This window comes from Babylonia areolata, chromosome 1 (assembly GCF_041734735.1).
Source record: "Babylonia areolata isolate BAREFJ2019XMU chromosome 1, ASM4173473v1, whole genome shotgun sequence".
NCBI classification, from domain to species: Eukaryota; Metazoa; Mollusca; class Gastropoda; order Neogastropoda; family Buccinidae; genus Babylonia; species Babylonia areolata.
Genome location: NC_134876.1, coordinates 10,717,599 through 10,730,098, shown reverse-complemented (window position 1 = coordinate 10,730,098; position 12,500 = coordinate 10,717,599). Strand labels below are relative to the sequence as shown.

Sequence of the window (12,500 nt, the reverse complement as noted above, 5' to 3'; positions counted from 1 at the left end):
TACTTTACAGTCGCTCTGTTCCCCTAGGAACTGGGGAAATATCAATTTTAATGAAAATAAAAACTATTGGAAACAGCTGCATCTCACCACCTGGAAAAAAAATGGACGACACAGTTCTCCAGGAAATGTACAAAAGGTGATCTCAAAATACATTCCACTTAATACTACCGCTGCTGTACAAAACACAAAATGAGAGTCGGAGCCAGAGAGAGACAGAGACAGACAGAAGGACAGACACAGAGACAGACACAGAGAATGAGTAAACTCGAAACTGATTTTTTTTTTTTTTATCAAGGGTAAAGGAATAAGTACACAAAGGATCTGTTTTCATCCTATCCTCACAGAATTGAATAAACTAGTCATGGAAACGCAAGGAAAAAACAGTGAAGAAAAAGCTCATATCATGGTAAAACAACAACAACAACAACAACAAAAACACAACACAACACCACCAACAACAAAAACAAAAAAATAAAATAAAATAAACTGCAGAGAAATGCAATACTTTCTACAAGACCACAGGAAATGGCATTACGTACATGTGCGTGCGCACTCGCGCGAACGAGAGAGTGGAAAGAAGAAAAGAAGGAATGGAATGAGATATAGCGGAGAGGAGGAGAAACATGGGCAAAAGAGAGAGCGGTTGGAGTACAGAGTGAGGGAGGATACTGAGAGAGAGAGAGAGAGAGAGAGAGAGAGAGAGAGAGAGAGAGAGAGAGAGCTCGGCTTGGCGGGGAGGAAGAGGAAAAGGGATCGCAGTAATGGCAGTGCAGGAGAGTGGCTGGCTTGGACAGCTAAAATCTTTCAATTTATACCCAACTTTTCAGTTCAGGTAACATGGCGCTAACCAAGAGAGCTAAATTTACCCCGCAGCAAGGGCAAACTGCTGATCTATCCTTCCCGTTTTTCAGGCGGACTTGCCCAAACTATTGGAAACTGCTCAGTCACGCAATCTTCAACAGAGGACGATTCTTCCCCCCTCCGGCTTGCCATTACCATCAGAACGGCCGAGCTTTAGAGCAGAGAGAGGCAGGCTGAAAACGAGGACGGAATGATGGGAGTGAAAGGGAGGAAGTGGGGCAAGGGTTCAGAGGGAAATTGAGAGAAGGGAAGGGGGGGGAGGCAGGATCAAGGAAGGTAGGGGGGTTAGGGGTGTGGCGATCAGAATTATTCCCATGGCTAATTCAGTCAGTCAAACTAGCTCCACATCAGGTCGTTAGAGCCGCAGACTGTTCACACTGTTGAGGAAAGTGATGGAGATCACCACCTAACTCCCGTCCCCACCTACACCCCACACCCCTCCTCCCACCGCCCACCTCCCTGTCAATGCTCCCTGTGCTCTCCTTTCTTCTCTCTCTTTCTCTCTCTCTGCATTAATTCTGTGATTCCCAAAGTGTTAGTGTCAGTTGTGGTGGAACGGTGGCAACAGTGTCACCCAGGACAGTGACAGATCGCAGCCCATAGGTTAGAACCCGCAACAGTCCTTGGTTTTCACCCGCGATCACTGAACCCGGAGTGGTAGTCTGAGGTTAATTCCTGAGGGCATGAAGTATCACGTTATGTATTAGAATGCCACAGAACAGGAAGGGGGTGGGGGTGGGGGATGCATGAGGGAAAGAGAGACAGACAGACAGACAGATAGAGAAAGAGAAAACAGTCGGTGCCATAGAACTCATGAAAGCGACAAATTCATTGATCAATTTCAACTGATATGTTGGTGGATATGGGAGCTTAATGTACTATATGCGCATTAATAACCTGTAAATCTACCCGCCCAGTCCAAGTTTGAGTGGCCAAGTATTGGAAACTGCTCAGTCACGGAGTCTGGAAGAGAAAGCGATCTCCCATACTGTCAGTTAATGACCGAATGCCAACCTTTACAGCCGCGTGTAGCTAGCTTAACTGAAAGAGGGCTCGGACGGGGCTGCATATCCAAGGCAGTGGGAAAATGGAGAAGCTTGATAATTATTAGGTAATCATCAGACAAGGACCCCCTCTGATGCCCATCCCTTTGTTATAGAAGACAGGCCCAGTGTACAATATGTAGGTTTATTATAGTCCATACCAGCTGACCTCACTTGGCAAATGGGCGTATCACACTAGCTGATCTCACTCGACAATGGCCGTGTCACTCCTTTATCGCACAGGACATTGGCTTCTCAAAAATGATAAACATCAAATGGAGCAATATTTATCTCAGGTTAAAATAAAGAAGTTCTCAATTTACTGTGCGTCAGTCTTTCAGAAACTGCTCATTCACACATCCCAGAATACAAGACGTCTTGTAGGGAAGAGAGGGGGGGAAGAGTGGAAACAAGAAATGCGGATGGCGGGGAAATCGACAAGGATTTTGAACAGGATGTCTGTAGGAAAGGGGTGAGGGGGGGGGGTAGTTCAATCACATGATTAGCTTCTGGCAAGACGTGTGAAGCCATGTCAATGTCTTGCAGACATATGGAATTGTGTTTTCTCATTCATTGCTTTAAATCAATGCAACATTCAGTTACATTCAAGAACATTAATATAATCTGAAAAAAACGAGATGGCAATTATCTGGTACATGACAATTATCAAGTGTCTCCGTATATTAGTATCTATTCTTATGTGGGTGGGTATTATCACTCTGATGAAGCATTTGATTTTTTGTTGTTGTTTTTTTTGACCGATTGGATATGAAATGTAAGAAATGTAATAATCGTTATCCATATCTTGGACATACAATATCTACTTCACACACACACACACACACACACACACACACACACACACACACACACACACACACACACACACACACACACACACACACACACACACACACACACACACACACACACACACACACACACAACGCTTATTTACGCTTGCAGCTACAATTTTTTTTTTTTTTTTTTTTTTACGGGCGACAGATATCTCGCCTTTTTGTGAATATATATTTTTGACAGGATGCCAACTAGATCTCAGTTTGCTTTCAGGAAAAAAACACAAAAAAACAACAACCGCTAACTGCTGATTTACATTTCAGTTCCCAGCAGAGTGCCAGAATCCTGGAGGTAGCTCTGTCTGGAGCAGAGGACGGTTTTCTCTTAAACATTCAATAACCATTTGAACAGTCAACCTCTGGACACAATAAAAGGGCTCGCAAGGACCAGGAAGTGTTCGCATGGAACAGATAACTGGTGGATGGCATATGAATATGGAGACATTGCTTTTCCCCAGTCTGAATCTCAAGTAATGTGTCTCAGTGCGATGAGGAAACAATGTGCATGTGTGGAATTAAAGACGACGATTGTAAAAAACAACAACAACAAAAAACAACAAAAACAAACAAAACAAAAAACAACATGGAGCCGGTTTGTTAACAGTTCCTTATTATCATAGCTACTATCACTACTACCACTACTACTACTACTCATACGTGTGTGTGTGTGTGTGTGTGTGTGTGTGTGTGTGTGTGTGTGTGTGTGTGTGTGTGTGTGTGTGTGTGTGTGTGTGTGTGTGTGTGTGTGTGTGTGCACGCGCGCGCGCACGGTGTTAAACATGCAAAATACATTGCAATAATTATATAACTGAACAGCACAACGAAATACACTCATACGTGTGTGTGTGTGTGTGTGTGTGTGTGTGTGTGTGTGTGTGTGTGTGTGTGTGTGTGTGTGTGTGTGTGTGTGTGTGTGTGTGTGTGTGTGTGTGTGTGTGTGTGTGTGTGTGTGTGTGTGCACGCGCGCGCGCACGGTGTTAAACATGCAAAATACATTGCAATAATTATATAACTGAACAGCACAACGAAATACACTACTATTTATTGCAAATCCAAACCAGCATCTCGTAAGATTTGATCCAAAAACCTGCGACACAGTTAGGTATGAACAAGTCGCCATTAATGATAACTGTTCGACATAGCATCAGATGATTGTAACAGACTAAAACCCGCATCGTCCATGCATAGTTTCGCCTGCATTGACCCATGCAATGTTACATTTTCAGTTAGAGAAAAAATAGTCGACCACTCAGCAAACAACGAAAGGAAGACAGAAGAAGGAAGGAAAGAAAGACAGTAATGAAAAAGAAAAGAAAACGAGTTTGTAAAAAAAAAGAGGATATTCCACTGCAGACTGAAAGTATTCGATGTTTTGAACTGACCAAAAAAAAAACAAAAAAAAACAAACACCCAACAACGTTACCATAACAAAACAGAGGAATATTCATGTCCTAGGTTTATCAGGTTCCCAACTCTTGCATTTTTATTTTATTTTATCTTTCCTATGTCCCTGGACACAGACCACTTCCACCATGCAAGCCCTCACTTACCCCACCCACCCACCCACCCACACTCTACCCCTACACCCTACACCCACAGTCCCTCTCCTGTACAGCCCATGCCTTCACCCCCTGACCCCCTCCCTCTCCATATTTTGTGATCCCTCCCATCCTCCCACCCTCTCACACGTTCCTTTCCAACGGGGATGACGTGTCCAGAAGCCATAGATATTCCATACCATCGCTACCGTCGCGCCGGACATCCGACGCCGAAACGCACGAATTATGAGATGGGAGATCACCCAAGGAAGGGGAAACAACTGCTATTAAGGGACGTCATTATCCTGGCTTCCGTTACTTCGCTGAAAACGTCTTCGATTTTCTGACTTAATGTACGTACTGCTCTCAGGAAACTTTGTGCAAGTTTCCGGGTATTTTCTTAGGGAGGAGGAGTTGGGGCTGGGGGTAGGAGGGTAGAAGAGGGAGAACGGGTGGTGGTAAGGGACTGAGTGAGGGGGCGTGGGGAATAGGGAGGGGGGGGGGGGCGTGGGGGGTATGGGATGAAAATTAGCTTCGTGACTGTGGTGTAATGTTTTTTGGGGGTATGAAATTCCAGTGGGGTGGCGGATAACTGGATGATGTTGAAGATGATACATTATTTGGAGAAGAGTGAAGAGGGGCGGAGGGTGGAAATGTGTGTGTGTGTGTGTGTGTGTGTGTGTGTGTGTGTGTGTGTGTGTGTGTGTGTGTGTGCGTGCGTGCGTGTGTGTGTGTGCGTGCGTGCGTGCGTGTGTGTGTGTGTGTGTGTGTGTGTGTGTGTGTGCGCGCGCGCGCGCGCAAGAGGAGAATTGTTGGAGGAGGGCGTGGGTGGGCTACATACATTGATAAATTTGTTGATAACAAATACGAACAGATATATGAATAGAAAATGAAAAACATGAAAACGACAACAAGGGAAGTAAATTATGAGAGAAGGAAAGAAACGGGCAATTCGCAAACAAGCTCAGGAAGGAAGGAAAGCTATTTCCAAAACATCAATGTGTATTTCTTCTTTTCTTTCCATTAATATTGTTTTCTTTCTTTGATTTAGCGATCAAAAGCAAGTCCCTAGCTGCGTCTTTTTTTTTTTTTATTTTTTTATTATCTGTCTACAGGTCATCATTTTCCTGGAAGAAAGAAAGAAAGAAAAAGAAAGAAAGAAAGAAAGATAGAAAGAAAAAGAAAACCAAACGAACCTGTAAAAAGCTAGACGTAATAAGATAAGATAAGATAAGAATAACTTTATTATCTCCAACTGGAGAAATTTGGTCAGGTGCATTATCACAACATAAACAAGTAAACAACATGGGGACCATAACTGTAAAAGCCAACAACAGCCCCTACAAATATTACGAAGATACAAATGTAAAAAAAATATCACATACATCGTTTCATACATACATCCACACACTGCAGGTAATAACTAGTATTCTTGATGTAAAAACAGAAAGAATTAAGAAACATTATTTGAATATAATTATAAACATAGCCTACTATACTGCACATTGATTATAATAGACAGATAAGATAAGAATAAAGATGAATTGCGGAAAACCACAACCAGATAATCAGCACACACCCGCACCGCACCCCCCCCCCCCCCCCCCACACGCGCGGATAACTATAATCATATTTTTTTTATAACAATAGACACTCCTTTAGTGAGACATAACTTTTTGGAATACAGTCATGGCAAACGAATACATTTTTTTTCTGAAATATATAATAATGACAGCTTCATACGTTATTTTCAGAAACATCATACACTTTGCCATAACAAGGGATTAGTGTCAGAAAAAAACAACAACAACACATTACAGACATTGTTAAAACCATACATTGCTTTCGTAAATATAATCATGGCAGACGTTGCCATAGCCTCGCAATATTTTCAGAAATGTAATAATGACAGGCTCAGATTTCAATTTCAGAAATATAATCATGACAGACCGTGCATTATCCACGAATTATTTTCAGAAATGAAATCGTAGCATAATCCGACATTAGAATCAGAAATAGGTTACTGGCCAAAGGTGACTTCTAGAAATGTAACCATGGCAGGCTCCGATAGTAGGCCTCCTTCGGTCATGGCTGACCATGGATAGAGTATATCCGACCTAATGTCTAATTGGGCTGTCTGTTTGGACCAAGCAGCGTCGCCTGTGACTGTAGAGAGCGATGCGAGAGAGACAGTCTCTGTCGCAGCGGTTACATGTGTAAGCTGATGCTAGTCTGTTGGCTGCCGTCCCTTTCCTGCGAGCTCGCTTTTCTCCTGCAGCAGCTGACAGTTTGTCCTCACCAATCCGTAGCTGGTTTTTGAGAGTGCTTCTCCAGCTGTTGCGGTCATCTGCAAGGTCCTTCCAGGACTCAGTGTTGATCTCAAGCGCCTTCATGTCACGTTTGCAAACGTCTTTGTATCTCAGCTGTGGGCGGCCGATGCTTCTCTGCCCCGTGGCGAGCTCTCTATAAAGGATGTCTTTTGGGATGCGACCATCTTCCATGCGGCGAACGTGGCCCAGCCAGCGCAGCCGACGCTGTCTCAGCATGGTTTTCATGGTCGGGAGGCCAGCCAGAGTCAGGACTTCGAACTTTGTCACCTTGTCTTGCCAGGAGATGCCGAGTATGCGCCATAGGCTTCTCAGGTGGAAGGTATTGAGCCTTTTCTCCTGACGAGCATGTGTGGTCCACGCCTCACTGCCATACAGCAAGGTGCTGAGGACGCAGGCGTTGTATACAGCCAGCTTTGTCTTCGTGGTCAGCTTGGGATTTGTCCACACTCTTTGTGTGAGGCGGGCTAGTGTTGTGGCTGCCTTCCCGATCCTCTTGTCGATCTCGGTGTCAAGGGAGAGGTTGTCGGTGATGGGTGTTGGGGGGGAGGGGGGGCAGCCGATCTTTCGAAGAGACCCTGAAAATGCCGTCTCCGCTGGCTAGGTCAAAGGCCTTGGTGAGGTCAATGAATGCGACATACAGGGGCATCCTCTGCTCCCTGCACTTCTTCTGGATTTGGCGAAGGGAGAAGATCATGTCTACCGTGGATCTCTCTGCTCGGAAACCGCACTGTGATTCCGGGTAAACGCGTTCGGCCAGTTTCTGCAGGCGGGTGACGATCTTGGCGTCCCTCATGTCCTGCGGTACAGCTCCCTCATTTCAGCACTGACAGAGGACTGTGTGCAGAGGATGCAGAAGAGTAGTCTTGCAGTGTTTGATGAAGTCTGGGGGAATCCCGTCGCTGCCAGGTGCCTCGCCTGATGTCAGGCTGTTAATGGCCTTGCTGAGTTCGTCGTTAGTTGGCTCTGCCTCAATTTCTTTCATGACCGGCATGCACTTGATGGCATCGAAGGCTGAGTTGGACACCATGTTTTCTGTGGAGTAGAGGTCGGAGTAGTGTTCCGCCCATCTCTCCATCTGTTGGCTAGGATCGTTGATTACTTCCCCAGTGGAGGATTTGAGGGGGGCAGTCTTGCTCTGTGTTGGTCCCAGTGTCTTCTTGATGCCATCATACATCCCTCGGATATGAAAGCACACTTTCAATGACTGCTCGGCAGAAATCATCTATGATTTCTTTTTTTAATTCCGAACTTTCTGAGGCGCCGAAGAAAGTACAGGCGCTGTTGTGCTTTCTTAACAATTTTTCCGAGTAGATGACTGACCTACACATAACCCTGACGTGCTGGGCAGGCCTTCCAGAGCCTATACGACAGACGCCGATATTATTATCACCACAGATTATCAAAGCAGACCCACACGTTATTTTCACATTTATCATTATTGTACACGTGCTCTACACTGGGGTGTAGTTGCTTGTAGTTGTGGCAGTGTGTGTGTGTGCGTGCGTGCGTGCGTGCGTACGTGCGTGCGTGCGTGTGCGTGTGCGTGTGTGTGTGTGTGTGTGTGTGTGTGTGTGTGTGTGTGTGTGTGTGTGTGTGTGTGTGTGTGTGTGTGTGTGTGTGTGTGTGCGTACGTGAGATTATGTGTCTGCACTCCATCCTTACCACCTGTCAACTGCCTCTTTGTCTGCCTCTCTGTCTCTTTCTCCGTCTCCGTCTGTTTCTCAGTCATTCCCACCCACCCCCACCCCCCACCCCCCTCTCTCTCTCTTTGTGTGTCTCTGTCCCTTCCTCCGTCACTTTAACACTTACTTTCCCCTTTCACGTATTGATCTCCTTCTGTTGTCCCATCAGCACAATCTCCATACCAGATGCTTCTGTTTGAGCAGACAGGTCCCACTGTCCGGAAAGACATTTCGTTTAGCGGTTGACTTTTAGCCCGAATATCGCTGCAAAACCATGCACAGTGTACATCCTTTGCTACCTACTCCCCATCTGCTTCCCAAAGTATTCCCCTCTCACTTCATCCCCAATCCCTCTTACAATTCATGAACTCATGTGACAAAAATGTCTGATCCAGGTCAAGAGATGAATCTGTTCCATGATCCAGGTGATATGGTCTTTGAAAGAAGAAGCGTGATTTTGGCCAAGAAAAAGAAATCTTTTTTTTTTTTTATGAAGAGGCGTACTTTTGATCCAGGAGACATTAGTGTTTTGAAAGAAGTGTACTTTTCTCTAGAAGACTTTCGTACTTTGAAAGAAGAGAACGTTTCCCAAGGAAACGTGAGTGTTTTTTTTTAAGCCTATTTTGGGCCCGGGTGGCATTCGTACTTTGCAAAAAGGCAGCTTTTCTCAATGAGACATTAGTGTTCTGAGAGAAATGTATTTTTTTCTTAAGAGGACATTTAAGTTTTGACAGAAGCGTATTTTTTCAACACAATACTGGTGTTTAAAAAAAAAAAAGCTTCCTTTCCTCACGTGACACTATATTTTGAAAAGTGCGTACTTTTGGCCAACAAAACATTCTTATTTTGAAAGAAACATACTTCTGCTCCAAGGTCCTTTTTTTTTGTTTTCTTTTGTTTTGTTTTTGTTTTTATTAAAGAAGCACGTTCGATAGATGTGATCTTTGTGTGTTTTTAACGAGCCCACATTTCATCCGGGATATTGTTTTCAAAAAGTGTACTGTTGATCCATAAGACACTACTGTGTAATCAAAAAAGCGTGATAATAGTAGGAGTAGCAGTAGTAGAAGTAGTAGTAGTAGGAGCAGCAGCAGCAGTAGTAGTAGTAGTAGTAGTATACATGCTCTCTCTCTCTACGTCCCACTGTCTTTCTGTCTGTCTGTCTGTCTCTCTCTCTTTGTCTTCTCTCTCAAAAAGGAGGAGTGCTATGGAAATGAGGAAATCAACCACGAGACATGATGCCAGAGACTCATAACCCCGTTTCACTTCCCATTTACCACCGTCTACGTCTCACTCAGGAAAAAAAAAAGGAAGAAGAGGGCAGGGGAGTTAATGTGGATAAGTTCGACTGAGAGGAAGGGGGATGGGGGGGGGGGGGGGGGGGGGGAAGGGGAATGGTGTGGGTAAAAAGCCCCACCCCATAACAGCAGCTAATAGGGATATATCGTATCTTCTAGTCCTTTCGTTGTCTCAGAAAACCGGAATATGAGTTTCGTGACTTTCCATACTCCAGCAGGTGATATTTGACGCTCGTCCCATTTTCCTCCCTTCTCTATTTCTCAATTATGTTTGTTCTTCCTTACCTTTATTTTCTTGACCTTTCCATAATCCTACGGCGTGTGTGTGTGTGTGTGTGTGTGTGTGTGTGTGTGTGTGTGTGTGTGTGTGTGTGTGTGTGTGTGTGTGATCGCATTCGTGTGGGTGCGAACTTGATTGTGTTCATGTGCGCGTGCATGTATATATATTCTTCTTGGATGGCAAACATCTGTCATACATACCGTTCAGGACTATTTTGTGGACTACGCAAAAGACCGCGCTTCTTCTGTTAAACACGGTTTCTTCCCCAATCACAAGTGTACGAAACTTTCAATCGAAAATCTATAGTAGTTCTGCTGCATTCATGTAAAGCTGTCCAATAGCCTCCAGGCAAGTTGTCGTACTGGATGTTTTAAAAAATGTTCGGACTCTAGCAGGATTTCCTCTTCTTCTTCTTTGCCTAAATTCCATTGGTGCGTATATGTTTCGGGAGAACATTTCATTGCACGCTGGAGCTTTCTCTCCAGGGCTTTTCCCGGCTTTCCCAATTTCTTCTTTCGCTAACGTTACGTGGTGAGTTAATGCTGAAAGGCTGGGCAAGTGCGAAGGAGTTTAGGGCCCTTGATCGATATCATTTCAAATGAAGTGGAGGCCGATCTGCCATGTTGTTTCATGATTGATTATCAAATTAGAACTACTTTCCCTGCAGTTCCTTTCCCTTGCCAGATGATCGATACAAAAGGGAACAGGGATGTCGAAAGCTATTCTGGAATGCACGTGCGGGGCTGTATGTGTGAACCTGAATTCGCTGTTGTGAACTGGAGCTAATGCTTGGTATAGCTCGGTTTTGGTTCAGTTTAGTTTGTTTTGCCTCGTTTAGTTTACGTGGTTTTTTGTTGTTGTTGTTTTTTTTTTTTTTTTTTTTGTTGTTTTTTTTAGCTTACGTTTATGTATGTTATCGTTTATAATTATTTTTTCACCATATTTTCCTTTATATTGCCAACAATCCTATCGTTGTTTATGCTGCTGCTGCTGAGCAACTTCTACTGCTATTACTGCTGCTGCTGTTCCAATACATATTTCGTTCTGCCACTTCTTTCCGTTACCTCCTTTTCATTTCTTTTTTGCATCTGATTCTTTGGAAATTGCAGAAAATAACAGGAGGTAATATTTTATACCATAACAACAAAAACAACTACTACATTATGAATTTTCACATAGTATAATTAAACTATGAGACGAAAATCAGATCGATAATAAGATGGTTGATGTGCTTCACAGTGGAAACGTTCGTTTGAAAACGTTCAGACGGACTTGCGCAGTAGTCAGATCTTTTTTTTTTCTTTTTTTTTTCTTTTTTCTTTTTCTTAAAGAAATTAACATTTTCAACGGATAATGGCAGATACGGATCTTATTATAGGCAACGTGATATTGACTGTCAGTCCATGCAGTCTGCACATCATATTGTTGTCATTTTTGGTAATGCTGACTTCGTCGAATGTCAGGGTTTTTTTTTTGTTTTTTTTGTTTTTCTTTTTTCTTTGTTTTGTTTTTTAATGTTGAATTTTCTGTGTGAGATAAATTGGGAAGAAAAGAACCTTTGCAGCTGAAATAACAAAACAAAACAAAACAAAAACATGACCCTTCATGCCTAAACTACTAACAAGACTTCTCCGTTGCTCCTACTACCCTAAATACCCCATTCGCTTTTACCGCATCTTCCATCCTCCTTGTCCTCTCTCGTCCAGCCTTCCCCTCCCCCCCCCCCCTCCCTGTTCTCCTCTTCCACCCTCCCCCCTTTCCCTCCTTTCTCCTCGTACACGGAGCTACACCGGACACCCATTCCTCTGTTCTATGACACAAGCAGGCTCAGGACACGACACTGCACAAAAAGCGACGCGATACCGTTCGTCTCTCCTGTGACCTTTCTTCTTTTTTGTGTGTGTGTGAAATGATTGCATGTCGCGCTGTCATGTACAGTTGCTTAACCCCGAATTATGTTCCTGGCGTTTCATGATGCATGCATGTTGCCAGTAAATCTCTCGGTTTTCTGACGTCTCTGTCTCTCTCTGTCTTTGCGTTTCCTGTCTGTCTGGTTGTACTCGTCTCTTTCTGTCTCTATCTCTGTTTCTGTCTGTCTGTCTGTCTGTCTCCATCCGCTCCTTTCTCTGTGCGTCTTCCTCTCTGCTTATTGTGCTCTCTTTCTGTCTCTCTGTCCATGTCTCAGTCTCGGTTTCACTGTCTATCTGTCTGCCTGATTCTCTCTCTCTCTCTCTCTCTCTCTCTCTCTCTCTCTCTCTCTCTCTCTCTCTCCGTCTCTCTCAGAAGCACAGAAAAAAAACACAACCACTTTCACAATGGAAGCGTTCACATCGAATGCGTTTGACCTGTGCAATAGAAATGATCGATGGATCTGGGTTATCGATCTAGTCATAGGGCAAAGAGAAGAGAAGAGAAGAGATGGAGAGAGAGAGAGAGAGAGAGAGAGAGAGAGAGAGAGAGAGAGAGAGAGAGAGAGAGAGAGAGAGAGAGAGAGAGAGAGAGAGAGAGAGAATGGGAAGAAGTGTGCTGGGGAAGGGAGCTTTGTGTGTCTCATGGGACGTGCAGAAAAGATTGCCTGCCATTCACTCTGCAGTTTGATCGTTTTCATGTG

General features: G+C 44.1%; 1 protein-coding gene across 1 annotated transcript in view; it reads right to left on the bottom strand.

The window, feature by feature from the left end:
• Window positions 1-12,500, bottom strand: part of LOC143291147 (innexin unc-9-like) — a 492,319-nt gene that overhangs the window by 389,836 nt on the left and 89,983 nt on the right. The window lies entirely within an intron of this gene.